This window comes from Microtus pennsylvanicus, chromosome 6 (genome assembly GCF_037038515.1).
Source record: "Microtus pennsylvanicus isolate mMicPen1 chromosome 6, mMicPen1.hap1, whole genome shotgun sequence".
NCBI classification, from domain to species: Eukaryota; Metazoa; Chordata; class Mammalia; order Rodentia; family Cricetidae; genus Microtus; species Microtus pennsylvanicus.
Window position 1 is genome coordinate 70,701,959 of NC_134584.1, and position 23,510 is coordinate 70,725,468.

General features: G+C 41.4%; 1 protein-coding gene and 1 pseudogene across 6 annotated transcripts in view; one reads left to right on the forward strand and one right to left on the reverse strand.

Moving 5' to 3' along the window:
• Arb2a (ARB2 cotranscriptional regulator A) overlaps nucleotides 1-23,510 on the reverse strand; it is a 419,074-nt gene that overhangs the window by 326,554 nt on the left and 69,010 nt on the right. The gene's annotated exons all lie outside the window — the stretch shown is intronic.
• LOC142852679 (SH2B adapter protein 1 pseudogene) lies at nucleotides 3,418-5,176 on the forward strand (annotated as a pseudogene).

Here is a 23,510-nt window from a genome sequence, read left to right on the forward strand (position 1 = left end):
ATCTCCAACTATACATGGATTTATTTAACTATTAATTGAGTCAGTTTTGCATTGTATCTTCTCTGTGATTTCAAGATCTGTTATTAAGGACATGAACAATTAGAATTATTATGCCTTGCTGAAGATTCACTCCATTCATCAGGATACAATGATCTTATCAGAACTAGTAATATTCCATATAATAACCTCTAATGTTAATATAACCAGTCTGACTTTCATTTGAATAACTGCCACCATTATCAACAGGAAGAGAATACTGCTATTCATATTTCTAAATGTCCAAAGAGTTAATTTTCATTTTCTTCAAATAATAGTTTAGAATTATACTGATTTTTTTCTTCCAGAACTTTAAAGTTATTGCTCTATTATGTTCTACATTATGTTATTTCTTTTCTAAAATGTAAGATGTCAGATTGGAGAGATTCCTAATAGGCTAAGTACTCCTGAGCATGCACTAGAGCTGGAGAATCTGCAGAACCCACATACAGCCCAAGGTTGAGCATGTACCTGTAACCCTAGCAGCACACACATGGAGTCCTGGGGCTCACAGGCTAGCCAGAGTAACCCATTTGTCTCACAGGCTAGCCATGATAGCCCATTTGTGGGCATCAGTTTAATGATGAGATCTATCAAAAAAAAAAAAAAAAAGAATGTGTGGATACCAGAGGAAAATACCATACACTCTGACCTCCACATGCACAAGAGCTAGCAGCATCCTACACATACACACATACACACACACACACACACACACAAGCACGCAAGTACACACACCCATACATACAAACAAACAAAACACAAAGAAACAAGTAACACACAATGTCTTTTCCTGTTTCACCTGCCTTTAAGACTCACTCTGAGTAAAGTAGCCTAGATGCAGAAAAACAAACCGCACATTTTCTCTCATTTCTGAATGTTGGCTTTGAACACATACGTGTGTGTATGTGTGTGTTTCACTTAAAATATCCACAGAACAGAAAATCAGTAAGGCATTGTACTGGCTAGTTTTGTGTCAATTTGACAGACTAGAATCATTCAGGAAGAGGGAAACTCAATTGAGAAAAGCACAGAGATGGGATTGTGGGCAAGCCTGTGGTGCATTTTCTTGATCAATGATTTATGTCGGAGGGGACAGCTCACTCTGGGCAGTGCCATCCCTGGCAGGTGGCCCTGGGTGCTATAAGAAAGTAAGCTGTACATGTAACAGGAGAAAGTGAGTAAGCAGCCTTTCTCCACACCCTCTGTATCAGTCACTACTTCTATGTTTCTGCCTTGAGATTTCTGCCCTGACTTCCCTGTAAAATGAAATAAATGCCTGTCGTTCTCAAATTGTCTGTGGCCAAGGTGTTTTATCACAAAAGGGCCATGCAAAGAGCCCTGGTACTACACACACACACACAGGATTTTGAAATGGAGTTGCCCTACAATAGTGACTACAGGCAAGCCTATCTGGCATTTTTTTAACTAGTGATCAATCAGGAAAAGCCCAGTCCACTATAGGTGGAAATAGCCCTGAGCTGGTGGTCCTAGGTTATATTTAAAAAGCAGGCCGAGATAGCCATGAACAGCAAGCCAGCAGACAGTACTTCTCTGCATCGACTCCTGCCTCCAGGTTCCCACCCAGTTTGAGTTCCTGATTTGACTTGTCTCAAAGTACTGTATTCAGAATGTGGAAGTCAAATAAGCCTTTTCCTCTAAAAGTTGTATTTTTTTCATGGTATTTCATCACAGCAATTGTATCCCCAAGACAGTGACAATTTACTACTAGATACCATAGGCTATCAAATATAAAACCTTTGCTGAGAATGAGTTAACCTTTTTTGACCTCTTTCCAGTGAGGTCCTGAGGCAAGGCAATACCGCAAGCACAAGCAGGAGCATGCAAACTCAAAATGAATAAGCAAAATTGGCCAACACAACCTATCAGCTACTAAAAGCACAGTAACTAATGGCGTGCACTCCTAGCCAATAACAACACACCAGCAATGACCACCTGTTTCAAAATGACCAACCAAAAACATCCCTGTGGCAGCTTAACCCTATAAAAGGCCCCAACACTTTAATTAATTAATTAAAGATTTCTGCCTCCTCCCCACCACCGCCTCTCATTTCCCTCCCCCTCCCCCAGTCAAGTCCCCTTCCCTCATCAGCCCAAAGAGCAATCAGGGTTGCCTGCCCTGTGGGAAGTCCAAGGACCACCCACCTCCATCCAGGTCTAGTAAGGTGAGCATCCAAACTGCCTAGGCTCCCACAAAGCCAGTACGTGCAGTAGGATCAAAAACCCATTGCCATTGTTCTTGAGTTCTCAGTAGTCCTCATTGTCCGTTATGTTCAGCGAGTCCAGTTTTATCCCAGGCTTTTTCAGACCCAGGCCAGCTGGCCTTGGTGAGTTCCCGATAGAACATCCCCATTGTCTCAGTGTGTGGGTGCACCAGCAAAGCCAACAAATTCTCATCACAAAACATTCAGGAAATATGGGACACAATAAAAAGACCAAACTAAGAATAACAGGAATAGAAGAAGGAGAAGAGTCACAGCTCAGAGGCCCCAACACTTTTACAACAAAGAGCTTCTGCATTGGAATCTTCCAGAGTCTATGTTATTGCCTCTGCATTTAGCACAATGGGCAGCAGCAACAAACCCACAACAAACTGGTGCCCAATGTGGACGGACCTTTGCCTTTTGCTTGTTTTTGGGTCCTCCTTACACTCTTTCTTGTTTGCTGCCCTAGCTGCTGTCCCTATCCTGAGTCTCTGATGGCGTCTTGAGTTCAGCCCCTTCATCTGTTTTCAGTGAGTTGCCCTGACTTTTTTGTTTTCTGCACCCTTTCCCATCTCTACATTTCCTTGCTTTCCCGTTTGTCTTCCTAGTTAGAAACTCTCCATCATGATGCAGTTAATCTCAGCACCTCCACATAAGGGCTGACCACCCAGGAGGTAGAATCAATAAAGGACCCTCCAACCTGTCCTTTTCACCCAGAGACACTGTGTGGGCACATGGCCTTGCCTGACAAACCGCAGATCCCCGAACACTACTTTCCCTTTCCCTCCATGCTCCTTCTTGCATGTACTCCCTTGCAGCCAGAGAGGAACTGATGACTTTTGCCCGGGGTCACTCTCCAGGGCTGTCTGAGGTTCTCTTGCTTTATGGGAAGTCCTGACCACTCTTCTAGAGTGGACTTTTGGAACTTTTCTCTCTGCTTCTCTCCCTAAAAATTCAATACTTATGAGACCTCAGTTAAGAGCCATCAGGGCAGTGGCCGGTCTAGTAATTCACAGAAAGGCTTTGGCTGTTCCACTGTGGTAGATCCTTTTTCCCTTCCTGGATTGGAACTTTCTCCTCAGAAGGCCGCTACTTCCACTAGCTTGACCCTGGAGCTCAGCACAGGCACCAAGATGCAGTTGCTGCTACTCAACCCATGTCTTCTGGCTGCTTTCTTCTTTGGTGCCCCCTCCTCACATACTCCCCTTGTCCTCCTGGAGCCCATCATGAATGGTGCCCCTTCCCTTCTCTGCCAATACTGCCACCATGCCCTCCCCCGGGTTGATAAAAGTTCTGTGTGTCCCATGCAAGAACTGCCTTGCCTGCCATTTTTGCCTCTACCTGAACTCCCACCTCAATATGCAGAGCCTGGAGCAGAAGCTGCCTTTTCTGGCTGTTTTGCTGAACTATTCCTGCAGCACGCAGAAGCTGAGGTGAAACGGGCCTTAGGCTCACCCTCCCCACCTGTCCTGGCCCCATCCGAGCCCTGGTGTGGAGATTGCACGACCACGTGACTTGTCCCTTGAATACTGCAGGGTGGGCGGGTCCCTAGCTGTGTTGGACCCATCTCTATCTTCTGCGGACCTAGCTGCCCCCCTTCCTTCCTCAGTCTCTTCCTCCTCTACAACATCCTCAAAGCCGAAGCTCAAGAAAAGATTTTCCCTCCGTTTAGTGGGTCTCTTAGTCTTCTGTAGGAGGCATCCTGCACTGGAGAGGGGCCATAGACTCTTCCTCCCCAGCTGGGCCTCTGCAGACCACATCAGGCCCTCCAGTCCTAGGTGGAAACAGCAAATCCAACTCTTCTGGTGGTGCTGGGACAGTTGGTAGGGGACTGGCTAGTGATGGCACATCCCCTGGGGAGAGATGGACTCATCGCTTTGAGAGGCTGAGACTGAGCCGTGGAGGGGAGCCTTGAAAGACGGAGCAGGAACGGCACAGAGAGCTGCTAAGTTTCATGGGGGCTGAAGAAGCTGCCCCTGACCCAGCAGGAGTGAGATGTGGAGGAGGGGCAGCTGGGCTGACCTCATGGGGAGGCCCTTCAGAATACATTCTGGAGACAACTGATGCACTTCATGTGAAGGCCTGGGTGTCTGACATCCAAAAGTGCCTAAGCCCAGGATCCTGCCCTGCTATCAGCCCCCATCCCATGATCCCTGATCCCTGAGAACTCCTTCCTCACAAAGGATAGCAGACAGCCAGGAGTTGCCCTGACTGAATCATTCAGAGAGTCTGCCCAGCTAGGATTTTCTGCTGAGACCCAGTGAGAGTAACAACCACCTGTTACAGGGGGCTAATGGAGGTCTTTCCAACTGCAGGCGGTCAGCTTCCTTCTCCCCTAGTTCTGCCTGTAGTTCTGCCTTCCACTTTGACTCACTGGAACGGCTTCCTCTGGAATTGCTCCCTCGCATTCCCATTGAGGAGGGGCCTCCAGCAAGAACAGTTCATGTCTTCCCACCTCCCTACCCTACCCTCTCTAGATACTCCAGAAGCAGCCACAGGGTCACTCCTATTCCAGGAGGAGTCATAGGGCACTGAGGGGGATTAGCCCCTCTCAAGATAGCCTTGGTTCCATGGCATACTCTCTCAACTCAAGGCTGCCCAGTTAGTGCTGGAAGGAGATATTGGCTCCCATGGTGTCTTCCTGGTACATCAGAGTAGGAAGATGTGGTGAATATGTCCTCACTTTCAACTTTCAGGGCAAGGCCAAGCACCTGTGCTTATCCCTGAATGAGGAGGGTCAGTGCTGGGTCAAACATCTGTGGTTCCAGCCACTTCTGAAATGCTTGAGCACTTCCAGGTACATCCCATCCCTCTGGAGGCTGCAGTGATGCTGTCCTTGTCAGCTTGTGCCCTCCCAGCAGCAGCAGGGCTGGGAGCAGGCTGGGAGCCATGCAGGGCAACAAATGTTACCTTGATTCTCCTTATTTTGAGCAAATACTCAGACAATGGACCATACAGCTTTAAACCCAGTATGATTGGTACTCCATGCTGAAGGCAGTCTTTGACCCCTCAGTCTTCCTCCAATGGCATTCTGCTTATGATGATGCAGCAGAGACCCAAGCCTGTACAAATTTGCAATTTGGACTTAATATTACCCTCGACATGTTTGCTGGCTATGGATAATACACGGATCCTGTCTCACAATCCATGATTGGCCTATATGCCTATTTCCAACAAGTGTCCAACCTAATCTTCAAGGCCCTCAAACTTTGTATGCACCAGGACATTACAGGCTATTTCCACAGTCTTGTCTAGTAGGCTGTGGAATCATTTCCTAAATTTTTGATCTGTGTCACCAATATTGTTTAAAAGTGCATTCCATCTGTCCCTACCAAAGACATCCTTATTAAACAGCTAACCTAGGGGCCGGGCAGTGGTGGTGTACACCTTTAATCCCAGCACTCAGAAGGAAGAAACAAGTAGATCTCTGTGAGTTCAAGGCTGGCCTGGTCTACAGAGTGAGTTCCAGGACAGGCTCTAAGGCTACAGACAAACCCTGTCTCGAAAAACAAAAAACAAAAAAAAAAAAAAAGAAAAATCAGCTAACCTGAGAGAGGCTCAACACTGTCTCCCATAATGCCATCACACCTGGTAGAAATGAGGATGTTCATAAGTGGGTCGTAGCTGCCCATGATACTGACACACAGAATCGGTTTCCACCCTATCGCTTCCATCAATGCCTTGGTCAATGCCAAACTTGACAAGGATGGTAATTCTGCCCCACCAGACTGTACTTCTGGGAATGTGGACAGTCTGGCCACTTATGTAGGGATTGTCCCAGGGCTTGTCCAAAGACCTAATGCCCTAAATGCCGAAAACATTATCTTTGGGCACAAGACTGTAAAAGCTCCCAGCGGGTCCTGATATAAATGATACACTGGTCAATGGCTTCACACTCCTGGTGCATGAAGGTAAGTAGTGTGCCTTGATTTGCAATGGTTAAGGTGAACTGGTTCTCATCCACTAGGCAGATATCTTCAATTTCACAAGCACAGTACATGTCATTTAAAAAGATGGATTGCCCCAATACTTTTGTTCTGTCTGCTGAGGTTACTTGAACAGTAGTAGAACCAACCTTAATAGAGACTTTGGTGTCTTTGTGAGCTAGCATGAGAGCACTGTGGAACACTTTTGGGTGCTCCGGAGCCAAGGTGGCAACAAAATTCTGTTGCTCATGCTTTATGTGCTCAGCCAGCTTCCTGGGACAGTCTATGAAAATAAGCCATTTGCTGCTCTTCAGGTGAGTAAGCAGCCGCTCATGGTATCTGGTGTTCTCTCTAACCCAGGAGTTGCAGAGACATTGCCATAAGCAAAGCCAGGGAAACAGCAAACCACTTAGAGAGGAAGTCTATTTTAAAGTGACTGCTAGTTCCAGTATGGGCATGCTAGATAATCATTTCCCCCAGGAGAGACGACTTTCTGCTCTCCTCCTTTTCAAATTAAAGATAAAAATTATGCACACCATCAAACAATGCCATCCTCCAGGCCACTATAGCCTTTACAGATGGCAATAAAACATATTTTGAGTTAATAATAATGGGAGTTAATTATAAGGAAAGGATCTACACCCAACCAAATCCGGGATCAGTACAACTACAATAGTTATTGGTGGTCCGTAAGGTATTGGAAATGACCCAGTCAGAACCCATAAATACTTTTTCAGATAACCACTATGACTCACAAGCATGCAAAATATTATCTTTTGCAAAATTAAAGTCCCCAAAATATTCCATCTCCAAAGCCATACAAACTATTCAAGACTTATTACAGTCCAGAGAACATCCCTGGCAAATATCCCACATCAGGTCTTATACGGAACTGCCAGGAATGCTAGCAATAGGCAAGCAAAGAGTAGACTACCTAATTATGATTATGGCAGCCTTTGCTGGAACAGGCTAGGCTCCTCCATCACCAATTTCATTTGTCCTCTCAAAATCTGCACAAGCTTTTACCTGGTTTACCCTTGCTCAGCTGTAAACATGTAATCAGAACCTATGCAATTTAACTCAACATGAGTCAAGCCATTAGATTTGTCTACAACGTTCTTTGGCCATGTGTGGGATCACATAAAATCCCTATTGGACCCATCTAAACTTGTTGCATGGTGCCTTACGGGAGGGGTGGTGGTGTCTCTAATATTTCTACTTAAGTGTCTCCTACAGCTAAGATCCAACTAAGATACAACAGCAGATGAACAAGGCAACATTCCAGGTGTTAATGGTTATGGAATGTGCAGGATCAAAACCTCCAAGGAAGGTGGTCAATGTTTGGTTAGTGCAAATACAGGATGCCATTTACAGTCCTAGTTCTTCTTAAAGTCTCCCCTTGCTTCTGATTTCTTGGGACTTTCCAGGGACCCAACTCTTCAAGGATTGTAGTCAAAGACATGTTAATGCCTGTCCGGCAGGCCTACCTAACATAAACATAGCCCAAAATGCTGGGGGGTGGGGGTCCCGAGGTGGGGTTATAAAAATTCATAACTCCCACTGGGTGATCCAATAAAAATAAAATAAAAAGTGTGAGATGAGGTAAGGCAATGGCGCAAGCACAAGCAACTGCATGCAAACTTACCATAATTAAGCAAAATTGGCCAAAAAACCTGTCAGTGGACCAAAAGCACAGAAACTAATGATGCTAACTCCTAGCCAATCACAAAATGCCAGGAGTGACCACCACTTTAAAAAGGACCAAAAATGTTCCTACAGCAGCGTAACACCCCCTACCCCAACCCTTTTACAATAGAGATCTTCTGCACTGGACACTTCCAGAGTCTATCGATGCCTCCATGTCTCCTCACACACACCCTACCCCTGGGAACCAGGGATAGTACAACAGGCAGCAGCAACAAGCTCGCAACAAGGTCCCAAAGTACTCCTGCCACTAAACACTACTACAGTGCTACTGGCTGCACTGCAGAACTTGATTGTCAGACACTATTGTTGAAGACACAACATACTTAAATCATAAAACATGGAGAGATGAGACAGGTACTTACCTGGAAGCTTCATCATCCTTACTGGTGATTTTACATAGTGTTAGAATATGCCTATGCATGCTACAAGAGGAGAAAAGTAATCACCAATCTTACCAGCTGTCAACCTTTCAAGCTACAATAATGACTGGTCTCTTAAAACATGATTATTGATACAACAGTGGCACCAATGTCATAGGAGTAACCAACTACTTTCTGATTGGATTTAAGAGCCACTTCACAAAATGAAGCCCTTACCAGGCACCAGTATCAGGCCAAGAACCTGTGGGTAATCATGTAATAGGCCCTAGGGTTGAATCTATTATTATTATTCTGTTAAATTTGCAAAGTGTTCAATTAACTCTTAATGGCTCATTATAATACCCATAAATCAATGAATATCTCAACCCTCATTGAAGTAGCTTCTATTTGCAGTAATGGTAATTAATACAATTAATACAGAGTCCCACAGCTGGCAAAGGTCTAGAGAATCAGGGAGTATAGAATGTTCAACCCTAAATGGAATATCTATATCACACGCACTCCTCCCAAGGCTCAAGGATCACTGCAGAAAAGAAAACACTAAGACTGTAAAAGAACTACAAGGAAACAGTATCTTCAAGACACAGCAGGCCAATTGTACATAAAAAATTGACAGCAGTTATGACAGAATATACAAGACCTGTACAACCTCAAGACAGACCAAATCCCAATATTTCAAGGCATGAAGTCCCATCCCTAGCCAAGGAGCTATTGGCAGAGGGCAGCTGCTAGGAGAAGAAATGGTAGTTTTCTTTAAGAGTATAGCACCTGCTAAATTGGAAGTAGCCAGTGGACAGCAACACACCCAAGAATATATGGGCAACACAAAGGCTTGATGGGCTTGGGAAAAAAAGAGACATAAATTAGAATAGGTAGAAAAGGTGGGATTTTTCAGGGAGAAATTGGGGGATAAGAATGTGCGACCAAGCACATCATACAGAACTTTAAAAGAGCTAAAAGAAATAAGAGAGAATGCATACCATTGGTCATTATCAATTCTATTATGTTGTCCTTTATGAAGTTTTTGGCATGTGCATTTATATTTCTTAATCAGCCATTATTTTTTCAAATAATCTTTTTCCTGTCATTTATTTTCTTTCCTTCTCAGATTCCAATCCCAGAAGGGGGTCAGTGAGACTACTAAACAAATAAAAAGACATGCCCCAAAGGATGACAATTTAAGTTTGATTTTTGGAAACCACATGGTAGAGGAAAAGATCCAAGTTGCAGAAATTTGTCCTCCTATCTCCACATGTGTGCCATGGCACTCATGTCACTATACAAAATAAATATATCATTTGTGTTTATATCTAAGGTGCTTTGACACTCTCCCACATTCTGCTCCTCTTTCATTTTTGGCTTTATTTGGGGTAGCTTTTGCTCCTTTCCTGTACATTGTCCACTCTTTATTTCAACAGTATCAACTTTGCTAGTAATCACATTAGTACATTTTCTTTTCATGTATAAAGTCTCACTTTGGAATGTATCTTGTTTTGTCCATTATCACATTTTCATAGTTTTCTATCTTCTTGGACTAATTGCATAGTGAAATTTCATACACACACACAAAATTGTAATATTAACATCACTTTAACCTGACTCTTTTCCTATTTATTACAGTCATGGGTTATATGACTCTGCTGTGATTTCTGTACTGGGCTAGCAACACTGTGTGTTTTATGTTTGCTGTTGCTATACTGTATTGCTAGAACTTTTTTTTCTGGTGTAATGAATATGGTTTAGCTACTTAGATACAGCATGGCAATTTTGAGAACACTTTCCTTTTCTTCATTTTCTTTTTCTGTTCTTTAAGTTTTGTTTTTTGGTTTGTTTGTTTTTTTAAGTGTTTCTTGAATGGCCTTTTATTCTGGGCTTCATTTAGATAATTTAGCAAGATTCTCCTGTGGAATATCAAATTTAATATGTTTTACAAGATTACTTCATTCTGGTGAAAACAGAAAAATTACTAACTCATGGCAAAACTGTTTCTTTCTAGAGGTTTATTCTATAGTTATTAAATTACTACTGTAAACACACTAATTAGTAATCAGCCACAAATTCAAAGCAAACAGTACATATTTCTAGAGCAATATTTTATTTATCTTGCTTCTGTGCAGGACTCCCCTCTCTAGAATAATGTCTTACAGATTTGAGCAGATCCTAGATATCAATTTTTTGAGCTCTGTCTCATCAGTTTACTCATATTTGAACTCTATGTTGCATATCCAAGATACTGTCCACTATCTGAAAAGTATTTCATGTATGTTCTTTGCTTTTGGTGATAATAGTCACAGGACAAATTCATTCTCTGTTGCTATGGTTATGGCAGAGGGTGAATGTCCTATACACACACATTCATTTACCATTCTTCTACTGTATACAGAAAGACATTTTACTATCTAAAACCTTTGTAAATGTCATACCGTGATAGGTCATCTATGATTTCTGGTGTCTTTAAAGTGAGACTGAACAAATTTAAAATACTTTAGTAAACACTTGCAAAATGTTAAGTAAAAATCCATTCAATTTTTATATACACATACCCCTAAACATACACAATCTATTATAATTATTACATCTATACTTAATTCAATCCAATGAATTTTCATGAGTTGCTATTATTTAATCTTTCCAAGCATCCAACTTCATTTTCACTGGAAATGTATTTGTTTTGTTCCAGTTTCATTGTCTTACAAAAGCAATAAATGAGTGTGAGGATATGATCAGCTCATGGAAAAGAGACAGACAACCCTGGAGTATTCTATACGGCTAAAGTATTTATGTGAATGAGTTATGAATTAGGTTAATAATGAAAATAATAAATTGGTTAATAGAGATTCTACAACATGATCAAGTTATGCTATATAATTTTATACCAAAGGACTGCAAACTTTTAAAGTGGATTTATGAGATGTTGACTACTTTTTACATTTATTAATTTATTGTACATGAACAGGGTGTACAAAGTACCATGGTATGCCTGTGGAAGTCAAAGGGCAACTTCATGAGTCAGTTCTGTCCTTCTCCCATGTTGCTTCTGAGACTCAGACTCAGGTTATTAGCCCTATTGTTAACTTCCTTTTCCTGCTGATCCATCTACTATGAACTCTTAGAGAACAATTGATGAAAGAAAGTATGACATAAAATGGCAATTGTGTCAAAGACCTTTTAATCTAAGAAAGGAATCCCATCTCCTTTGTCAAAGTAGTAAGCACTTCAAAGGATGAAAAACAAACTAGACAGAATATCACTGAAGCACCTACTAAGCTGTCTGAGTTAGGGTTTCTACTGTGTTGTAATGAAATACTGTGACCAAAAGCAAAAATGAGAGGAAAAGGGATTGTTTCACTCATATTACCATATAACAGTTCAACATCAAAAGTTCCTTAAGACAGGAACTCACTCACCCAGGGCAGGAACCTGGAGGCAGACGCTGATGCAGAGGCCATGGAGGGGTGCTGCTTACTGGCTTGTTCCCCGTGGTCTGCTCAGCCTGCTTTCACATAACACCCAGAATGTGGTGGTGTCCAGGGTCTACACTGGCCAAAATGTGCTGTACCCTCACACATCACTAATTAAGAAATGCCCTAAAGCTCTGGCTATAGATGGATTTTTTTAAAGGCATTTTTTCAATTGATGTTCCCTCCTCACCGGGGATTATCCCTGTGTTAGACTGACAGAAAGCTAGCTATCAGACTAGTCAGCTGGACTGACTCGTGATACCTAGGGAGTTTAAGAACTGTGATAATAAACAGGTTTCCTTTATATGTACTCTCATCGAACATTATTACAAAATCACAAATAGTTTGATAGTTATATTGAATGAGCCATTTAAGTTCTTTTCTTCTGGGCTTTCAAATGCTAAGGGACGTAGAACAGCTCTTTCAGCATGGGAGGGGGGTGCGTGACGAGGAATGTAAAAAGAGTAGTCTCAGTTTGTGCATAGTCTCTAAACAGTTCCAAAAAGAAAAAGTGGATAAAACCTGTGCAGTATCAAACCTTTATGGTAATGTTATCAAAGGCTGGTGGATCAATAGGAAGCTCTGCCAGTACCATAGCACAAGGGCCCCAAATGAAACCAAACTATTAACCGCAGTTTGGACAGGCCTAAGAAGCCAGAAGGGAAGGACAATATTGAAGAGTCCATCTGCACGTCATTAAAGCTGATATGACAACTAGGGCAACAACTGCCAGGACCACCTGAGTCCCTTAGGTCACACTACTAAAGGTAATACACACATGTAGAGGCAATAACCTGGTGGAAAAGAAAAAGAAAACTTCCTAAGATCCCACAGCACAGATCAATGGGCATTCTACATAAAACATTTCTATAAGATGTAGTCAGATTGGGAAGATATGGAATGGAATTAAGATAAAAGCCTGAACAAAAGACACAGGTGTATCATTTACCTGAAAGTATTGCTGGGTATTGTGTTTACTACTGGAAATTTATTACTGAGATGTAGAATTGTTTCAAAACCTAGTATTATAAATTATAGATTAAGAGATGAGTAAATTTTGCCTACAGATAAAATAAATTCATACAGAATAATTGTAATCTATTCAGATTATTATTTTGAAATTCCACTCAACTGAGTGATTAAAAAGAAGATATTAGTGTTTAAATCAGTAATATTTAGGAAGCTAAAGTATGCATTCCAAGAACTTGATGTATGACAGTCCTAGATATGTTACGAAAACAGTAGATGACTCATAGGGACAAACAATGGGCTCCTGAGGCCTCGGTAAGGAAACACTACAGTCCCAGCTCTCTAATATGGTGTCAGCTGTAGAAAAAAAACACTCCAAAGATGACCAAAATTCAGTGATTAATGTCGCAAATCCCTTTTTTCTTTTCATGTTTCTTTCTTTTCCTCGCAGGAGAGAATATTCAAGATATATTACATGCTCAAGCATGCTTCTATTAGCACCTTTCCCTTGATGTTTAGCACAACAGAGTCAAGGTCCATTCAGACTTACATATGACGGCTCCAACTTGCTGTTCTGATCATGGCAAGCTGAATTCATCAGCTTGCTGTCATGATTTGGTAAAATCAGACAATATAGTATATTAATTATCTAACTGTATAGGGAACTAGAAAATAAACCAAAACTAATAATCATAGCATGGTGGCACATACAACCAAAAAGAGTGGCTGGTAACACAACAAAGCCCCCAAGGCCCTGAACAAACGTTATTAAGGAGAATAGCTATAGACATGAGCCACTGGTTATATTCTCTAAGCAAGCATAAATGGCTGTATTTGTCTTCTGTCAGGAGCCGTTTCCCCCCAAAATTATTACAGGAACCATTGCCCTGGGGAATCTGCAGAGAACCCCACATCCCCAATTGTACTGAGAACTGTTCTATTGACAGAGCCTACCCCAAACCCAATTATCTGTTAATAGAAAGCTATCTGTTAGCGGAACCTGCCCCACATTCCAAACTATCTAGAGAACTAGGTGTGTCAACCTGTGAACTCCTGGCCTACGTGACCTGACCAAACGTAACCTCCTGGCCTACGAGACCGTGGACCACGCAGCAATATTCCATACCCCTACCCCCATCCCTAGCCAAACTCCTCATCCTATATAAGCTGTAATCTGACTCTAATAAATGGAGGCTCTGACAAACCTAGCATGGCCTTCTTCCTCTCTTTCCCACTATATCTTCCAGATAGCGCCTCTCTCTCTGGGACCCTGGAATTACTGAACTGCCAGGCAGGTTACAACCCCTAGACTGAGTAACCCGCCGGGGCGGTTTACAATCTTCCCTATAAACTGAACTTGAAACAACACTGGTGGTTGGCTGCTGCTGTGGTTACAAAGGCATATATTCTCTATTGGGAAACACTGCTAACCTCTATCCATAAAGTTGTATGAAAAAAACGACACATTGAAATGAGGCCTGAACAACAGTAGGTTACTTTTGAATTACAAAAAATCAATCAATGTCATTGTTTCCTATGATCAACACTTAGACATAATTTTGGAAGTGTCCACAGCCTGAATTCATGCAGAGTGGAACTTACAGCAAAGACCATGTGTGCTGCCAACCAAGGACTGCTGGGATTTTGAACAAGAAAATTACCAGATGTCACAACATGACACACACTTGTTGAAAGCAATAGTTCGTTGTTGTTCTTGAATTTAAAATTGCCTTTGTAACTAAAGAAAATAATATTCAAACTCCCATAATTTGGGGGCTTATGCCAATACATTCTAGTTGTAGGAAAGCAGTACTTCCCCAAAGAGATGGCTAACCTGAGCTTGTGAGAGCTCAAAGGCCCTGGTCAGAAAGCTAAGGAGCTGGCAAAATTGTCTAACTTTGTCTTTTCTGGGGCCCCTAGCAGTGTGACCAGGACCTGTTCCTGATACATGAGCTGGCTCTTTGGAATCTATTCCCTATGGCAGAATGCCTTGTTCAGCCTTGATGCAGTGGGGGGGGGGGGGGAGCGGCTTGGTTCTGCCTCAGCTTGTTGTACCTTGCTTTGTTGATTCCCATGGGAGGCCTTACCCCATCCAAGCGGAGAAAGAGGACCCATCTAAGTGAAGAAGGAGGAGGAGTGGGGAGCGGGTAGGAGGTAAATGGGAGGAGGAGGTAGTGGAGAAGGAAGAGAGGAGGGAGGAGAAACTGTGGTTGTTATGTAAATACTTTTAAGTAATAATAAATTTAAAAAATAATTGCTTGCTCTTCTAAAGGTCCTGAGTTCAATTCCCAGCAACCACATGGTGGCTCACAACCATCTGAAATGAGATCTGATGCCCTCTTCTGGCCTGCAGACAGACACACAGACAGAATATTGTATACATAATAAATAAATAAATAAATAAATAAATAAATAAATAAATAAATAAATATTTTTAAAAAAATAATGACTAAGGACCAGCTGGATATGAAAAAACTAGGTCAACGAGCAGAGCCTACAGAAACAAGCATAATCAATAGAATACAAGAAATAGAAGAAAGAATCTCAGATTCTGAGGACACCATAGAGAAAATAAACGCACTGATCAAAGAAAACTGCAAAGCCAACAAATTCTCATCACAAAACATTCAGGAATTATGGGATACAATAAAAAGACCAAACCTAAGAATAATAGGAATAGAAGAAGAAGAGTCACAGCTCAAAGGTCCAGGAAATACTTTTAACAAAATTATGGTTTTAGAAAGGTATTCCTTTGAATATTCAAGAAGCATACAGAACACCAAACAGACTGGATCAAAGAAAAACATCCCCTCAACATATAATAATCAAAACACAAAATATACAGGTTAAAGAAAGAATACTAAGAGCTGCAAAGGAAAAAGGGCAAGTAACTTATAAAGGTAAACCGATCAGACTTACACCTGACTTCTCTATGGAAACAATGAAAGCCAGAAGGTCCTAGATAGAGGTACTGCAGAAACTAAGAGACCATGGATACAAATCCAAACTACTATACCCAGCCAAGCTATTGATCACTATCAATGGAGAAAACAAGACATTCCAGGATAAGAGCAAATTTAAACAATACGTAGCCACGAATCCAGCCCTACAGAAAGTAATAGAAGGAAAATCGCAACATTGCCAACACTGCCTACAATAACTGAGGCATCTAGCGACCCTTCACTAACACAACTCAAAGAAGGAAGACACACAAATTCTACTTCCAAAAACAATAAGAATATCCGGAGTAAACAACCACTGGTCATTAATATCACTTAATATTAATGGTCTCAATTCACCTATAAAAAGGCACAGGCTAAGAGATTGGATGCGAAAACAGGATCCAACATTCTGCTGTTTGCAAGAAACATATCTCAACCACAAAGACAGGCATGTACTCAGAGTAAAGGGTTGGGAAAAGGTCTTTCAAGCAAATGGTCCTAAGAAAAAAAGCAGGTGTGGCCGTATTAATTTCTAACAAAGCTGACTTCAAATTAAAATCAATCAGAAGAGATCGAGATGGACACTTTATACTCATAAGAGGAACAATTCGTCAGGATGACATCTCAATCCTGAATATTTACACCACTAATATAAAAGCACCCACATATGTAAAAGAAATATTACTAAAACTCAAGGCAGACATCAAACCACACACACTAACAGTAGGAGACCTCAATACACCTCTCTCAGCAATGGACAGGTCAATCAGACAGAACCCTAATAGAGAAGTAAGAGAACTACTGGAGGTAATGAAGCAAATGGACTTAACAGACATCTGTAGAACATTCCACCCAAATAGGAAAGAATATACCTTCTTCTCTGCAGCTCATGGAACCTTCTCGAAAATTGACCACATACTCTGAAACAAAGGAAACCTCCACAGATACAAAAAAAATAACAGTGTCCACCTGGGTCTTATCAGATCACCACGGATTAAAGTTAGAATTCAACAACAATCTTAACTCAAGAAAGCCGACAAACTCATAGAAACTGAACAGTCAACTACTGAGCCACACCTGGGTCAAGGAAGAAATCAAGAAAGAAATTAAAGTCTTCCTTGAATTTAATGAAAATAAAGGGACAACATACTCAAACCTATGGGACACTATGAAAGCAGTGCTAAGAGGAAAGTTCATAGCACTAAGTGCCCACTTAAAGAAAACAGAGAAAGCATATATCGGACACTTAACAGCACACCTGAAAGCTTTAGAAAAAAAAGAAGCAGACGCGCCCAGGAGAAGTAGAAGACTGGAAAAAATCAAACTGAGGGCAGAAATCAACAAAATAGAAACACAGAAAACAGTCCAAAGAATCAAAGAAAAAAAAAGTTGGTTCTTGGAGAATATCAACAAGATCGACAAACCCCTATCCAAACTAATTAAACAACAGAGAGAGAACATGCAAATAAATAAGATCAGAAATGAAAAGGGGGCCATAACCACAGACACAGAGGAAATTCAGAGACTCATTAGATCTTACTACAAAAGCCTGTATGCCACAAAACTAGAAAATGCAAAAGAAATGGACATTTTTTTAGATAAGTACCAGATACCAAAGCTAAACCAAGACCAGGTGAACGATCTAAATAGACCTGTTAGTCGCTAGGAACTAGAAACCGTTATCAAAAATCTCCCTTCCAAAAAAAGCCCAGGACCAGATGGTATCAATGCAGAATTCTACCAGAACTTCCAAGAAGAGCTAATACCTATACTCCTTAATGTATTTCACAATATAGAAACAGAAGAGTCATTACCAAATTCCTTTTATGAAGCTACAGTTACCCTGATACCAAAACCACACAAAGACCCAACCAAGAAAGAGAATTACAGGCCTATCTCACTCATGAATATCGACGCAAAAATTCTCAATAAAATACTGGCAAACTGAATCCAAGAACACATTAGAAAAATTATCCATCATGATCAAGTAGGCTTCATCCCAGAGATGGAGGGCTGTTTCAACATACGCAAATCTATCAATGTAATCCACCATATAAATACACTGAAAGAAAAAAACCATATGATCATTTCATTAGATGCTGAAAAAGCATTTGACAAAATTCAACACCCCTTTATGATAAAAGTCTTGGAGAGATTATGGATACAAGAGTCATACCTAAATATAATAAAAGCTATTTACAACAAGCCAACAGCTAACATCAAATTAAATGGAGAAAAACTAAAAGCCATCCCACTAAAATCAGGAAGACGACAAGGATGTCCACAATCTCCATACCTCTTCAATATAGTGCTTGAAGTTCTAGCAATAGCAATAAGACAACATAAGGGATCAAGGGGATTCGTATCGGATAAGAAGTTAAGCTCTCGTTATTTGCAGATGATATGATAGTATACATAAGCAACCCCAAAAACTCTACCAAAGAACTCCTACAGCTGAAAAACACCTTTAGTAATGTGGCAGGATACAAGATAAACTCCAAAAAATCAGTTGCCTTCCTATACACTAAGGATAAGGAAGCAGAGAGGGAAATCATAGAAGCGTCACCTTTCACAATAGCCACAAACAGCATAAAATATCTTGGGGTAACTCTAACCAAGGAAGTGAAAGATCTATTTGACAAGAACTTTAAGTCTTTGAAGAAAGAAATTGAAGAGGATACCAGAAAATGGAAGGATCTCCCTTGCTCTTGGATTGGGAGGATCAACATAGTAAAAATGGCAATTCTACCAAAGGCAATCTATAAATTCAATGCAATCCCCATCAAAATCCCATCAAAATTCTTCACAGATCTGGAGAAGACAATAATCAACTTTATATGGAAAAACAAAAAACGCAGGATAGCCAAAACAATCTTATACAACAAAGGATCGTCTGGAGGCATTACCATCCCTGACTTCAAACTCTACTACAGAGCTACAGTATTGAAAACAGCTTGGTATTGGCATAAAAACCGAGAAGTCGACCAATGGAATCGAATAGAAGACCCTGACATTACCCCACAAACCTATGAACACCTGATTTTCGATAAAGGAGCTAAAAGTATACAATGGAAAAAAGAGAGCATCTTCAACAAATTGTGCTGGCAAAACTGGAGGTCAACCTGTAGAAGAATGAAAATAGATCCATATCTATCACCATGCACAAAACTCAAGTTCAAATGGATTAAAGACCTCAATATCAGTCCAAACACACTGAACCTGATAGAAGATAAAGTGGGAAGTACTCTACAACACATGGGCACAGGAGACCACTTCCTACGTATAACCCCAGCAGCACAGACATTAAGAACCTCATTGAATAAATGAAACCTTCTGAGACTGAGAAGCTTCTGTAAAGCAAAGGACACTGTCACTAAGACACAAAGGCAACCCACTGACTCGGAGAAGATCTTCACCAACCCCGCAACTGACAAAGGTCTGGTCTCCAAAATACATAAAGATCTCAAGAAACTAGACCGTAAAAGGCTAATCAACCCAATTATAAAATGGGGCACTGAGCTGAACAGAGAATTCTCAACAGAAGAAGTTCAAATGGCCAAAAGACACTTAAGGTCATGCTCAACTTCCTTAGCGATCAGGGAAATTCAAATCAAGACAACTTTAAGATACCACCTTACACCTGTCAGAATGGCTAAAATAAAAAACACCAAGGATAGCCTTTGCTGGAGAGGTTGTGGAGAAAGCGGTACACTCATCCATTGCTGGTGGGAATGCAAACTTGTGCAACCACTTTGGAAAGCAGTGTTGCGGTTTCTCAGGAAATTCGGGATCAACCTACCCCTGGACCCAGCAATACCACTCTTGGGCATATACCCAAGAGAGGCCTTATCATACAACAAAAGTATATGCTCTACGATGTTCATAGCAGCATTGTTTGTAATAGCCCGAACCTGGAAACAACCTAGATGGCCTTCAATGGAAGAATGGATGAAGAAAGTATGGAATATATACATATTAGAGTACTACTCAGCAGTAAAAAAACAAGGGCTTCTTGAATTTTGCATGCAAATGGATGGAAATAGAAAACACTATCCTGAGTGAGATAAGCCAGACCCAAAAAGAGGAGCATGGGATGTACTCACTCATATTTGGTTTCTAGCCATAAACAAAGCACATTGAGCCTATAATTAGTGATCCTAGAGAAGCTAAATAAGGAGAACCCAAAGAAAAACATATAGGCATGCTCCTGAATATTAACCTTCATCGGGCGATGAAAGGAGGCAGAGACAGAGACCCACATTGGAGCACTGGACAGAAATCTCAAGGTCCAAATCAGGAGCAGAAGGAGACGAAGCACGAGCAAGGAACTCAGGATCACGAGGGGTGCACCCACACACTAGAGAATGGGGGTGTTCAATCGGGAACTCACCAAGGTCAGCCTGCCTGGGTCTGAAAAAGCCTGGGATAAAACCGGACTCTCTGAACATAGTGGAAAATGAGGACTACTGAGAACTCAAGAACAATGGCAATGGGTTTCTGATCCTACTACCCGTACAGGCTTTGTGGGAGCCTAGGCAGTTTGGATACTCAACTTACTAGACCTGGATGGATGTGGGGGTTCCTCGGACTTCCCACAGGGCAGGGAACCCTGATTGCTCTTCGGGCTGGGGGGGGGGCTTAATTGGGGGAGGGGGAGGAAAATGGGAGGCGGTGGCGGGGAAGAGACAGAAATCTTTAATAAATAAATAAATTTAAAAAAAATAATGAAAAAAAAAAGAAAGTACAATGGTATCTATAGAAATGCCAACCAGAGGAACACAAGCATACTTTTATTCAAAAGTACATAGTCAGTTCTTTCTTAGGACGAATTTTGGAGCCTTTAATTCTAGTGCCACACAGACATTACTCCACTAGAATTTGTGTCTCCTAGGAGACAAAAATCTTTCTGAGCTGGTGTTGTGATACGTATCTGTAATTCTAGCACCTGGGAGACAGAAGAAGAATTACAAGACCAACCTAGTCTACATAGCAAGACTATTGTCAAAAACAAAGGGCTGGGGACACAGTCAGTGGCTGTGGGCTTACATAGCATGTGCTGTTCCTGGATGCTACCCTTGGCACCAGAAAAACACTTCATTTATAGAGGGTAGGTCTAAGGTAGAGGCTTACCGTTTGACAACTGCCAGTTCACTAGGGCATGGGACAGCAGAAACAGCTTCATTACATGGTATCATTCTTGCAGTGACAGAAGAACTAAACAATAAAAACCCTAAGGTTTGCATGTATGCTGACTCCTAGAGAGTGGAGACTAGCTGACATGGGCCGAACAGTGGGAAACTGAACTCTGGGGTCAGGAAGAACTGCAGCCTGTGGTGAAGGCCCAAAAAAACGACGAGTGACTTCAAGGGAATCTCAAAAGTTGTAAAAGTAGGGCATCTTGGTATCCATCAAATAATTACCTTCCAAAATAATAGTACACTAGAACCAACAAGTAAACATGTCAGGAGACTTTACTGATGCTGTTACTCAAGTTGATAACCTACCTGGACAAGGGGGAGCTACAGCGATCAGTGAGAACTCATCACTAACACACACCATACTAGCTGATTTTATGTCAGCTTAACATAGCTAGAGTCATCTGGAAAGAGGAGATTTAAATTGAGAAAATGTCTCCCTACGATCCATCAGTAAGGCATTTTCTTAATTAGTGTTTAACAAGGGAAGGCTGAGCCCATTGTGGGCTGGTGGTGGTGGGTTCAATAACAAAGCAGGCTGAACAAGCAGCCCTCCTCCATGTCCACTGTGTCAGCTCTTGCCTCCATGTTCCTACCCTGTTTGAGTTCCTGTCCTGACTTCCTTCAATGATGAACTGTGATGTGGAAGTGTAAGACAAATAAACTTTGAAGAAAGAAAATGAAGAATTTATCAGAAGATAGAAAGATCTTCCATGCTCGTGGATCTGTATCCTTAACATAATAAAAATGACCACCTTACCAAAAGCAATCTACAGATTCAACAAAATTCTTAGACTCAACGAAATCCCCATTAAAATCACAACACTAACCTTTACAGACCTTGAGAGAGCAACACTCAACTTCATATGGAAAAACAAAAAACCCAGAATAGCTAAAACAATCCTGTACAATAAAAAAACTTCCAAAGGTTTCACCATCCCTGATTTCAAGCTCCTACTACAGAACTATAGCAATAAAAAAAAAACTGCACAGTATTGGCATAAAAACAGACAGGCAGATGAATGGAATAAAATCAATCATAAAATGGGGAAGAGTGGATGGGGTGGGAGACAGAGGGGAAGTAGGGAAGAGGAACTGGCAGGAGATAGGGGAGGGGAAACTTAGGTCAGACTTTAAAAAAAATTAATGAAGAATAAATGCATGGCAAATAGAAGAAACAGTAGCTGAATGAATGATTAAACAGGGATGCAATCAAGAAATCTTGCACCACACTGGTTCAGGGTGAAAAAAACAGCAGTGCCTGTCTTCAGACAATTATAGAAGAAGCTGGAAGTGATGAGGCAGTATCTCTGCCAAGACCACCTTGGCTTTTGAACCTGACAAACCTGAGCAGCATCATGGTGGGATCATACTAAGTATTACCTATGATGATAAATGCACTAACTTCTTATAAGTGAATGGAGTGCTAGGAATATACCTCTTAGTTTTCAGGTTATGTCTACCTCCAACAAGAGCATCTGAGACGAAATTTCCAGGGAATACTTTCTGCGAGGCTGTTAACTACCCAATACACCACTCCCACCAAGCTCATCTTGGAACACCAACGTCAGTGACAAGACAGAAGTGTTCCTGGCTATAATGGAAAAGAGAGGCTTGCTACATACCTGTCATGCCATGGTGGGCTGAAATGTAGACACACCTTGTTTCTGTGTGTGGAAAGCTATTACACAGAATAGAATGGTAAGCTTCTGGTAGGAATAAAATAGTAGGCGCTGTGTGGGGCCTTATAGCATACTCTGACAAAATTATATCCTAGTGGGAGCTGCTGAGATGACTCAGTAGGTAAAGTCATTTGCCAGCCACTAATGCAAGTCTGCTGGCCTGAGTTCCATCCCTAAAACTCAAATAAATGCAGCAGGAGAGAACCAAACTGTAAAAAATTATCCTTTGGCCTCCATGTGCCCACTCTGGCAGATATGCCTGCACACATCATTAATATACATGCAATAGAAGATAAATTTTAAAAAATTTCACCTCAGAGTAATCTCTCTCTAGTTAATTCTGAGTCAACTTGGCAGGCCCATAATGTGCAAATAACATTTGGTAAAACATTATTGCGGGAGTTTTGGGGGGTAGTTTTTTTAGATGGGATTCATAATTAACTTGGTAAGTTTTAAATAAAACAAATATCCATATCATAGGTGGGCTTTAACCAATCAGTGAAAGTCTTAACAAAATTAACTTGCACCCATCACAGAACAGAATGCTGCGGGAGCTAAACTCTTTAGACTTTGGTTTCAAATTCAGATTACAATTCTTTACTGAGACTTCACAGAAAACAAGTCTCCCTCCCCTCTCAGTCTGTGTGAGGGGGGTGTGGGTGTTTGGGTGTGGGTGTAGATGTGTATGTAGGTGTATGTGTGTGGAGGTATGTGTGTGCAGATATGTGTGTATAGGTGAGTGTGTAGGTGTGTATGTAGGTGTATGTGTGTGGAGGTATGCGTGTGCAGATATGTGTGTATAGGTGAGTGTGTAGGTGTGTATGTAGGTGTATGTGTGTGGAGGTGTGTGTGTGCTGATATGTGTGTATAGGTGTGTTTGTGTAGGTGTGTATGTAGGTGTATGTGTGTGGAGGTGTGTGTGTGCTGATATGTGTGTATAGGTGAGTGTGTAGGTGTGTATGTAGGTGTATGTGTGTGGAGGTGTGT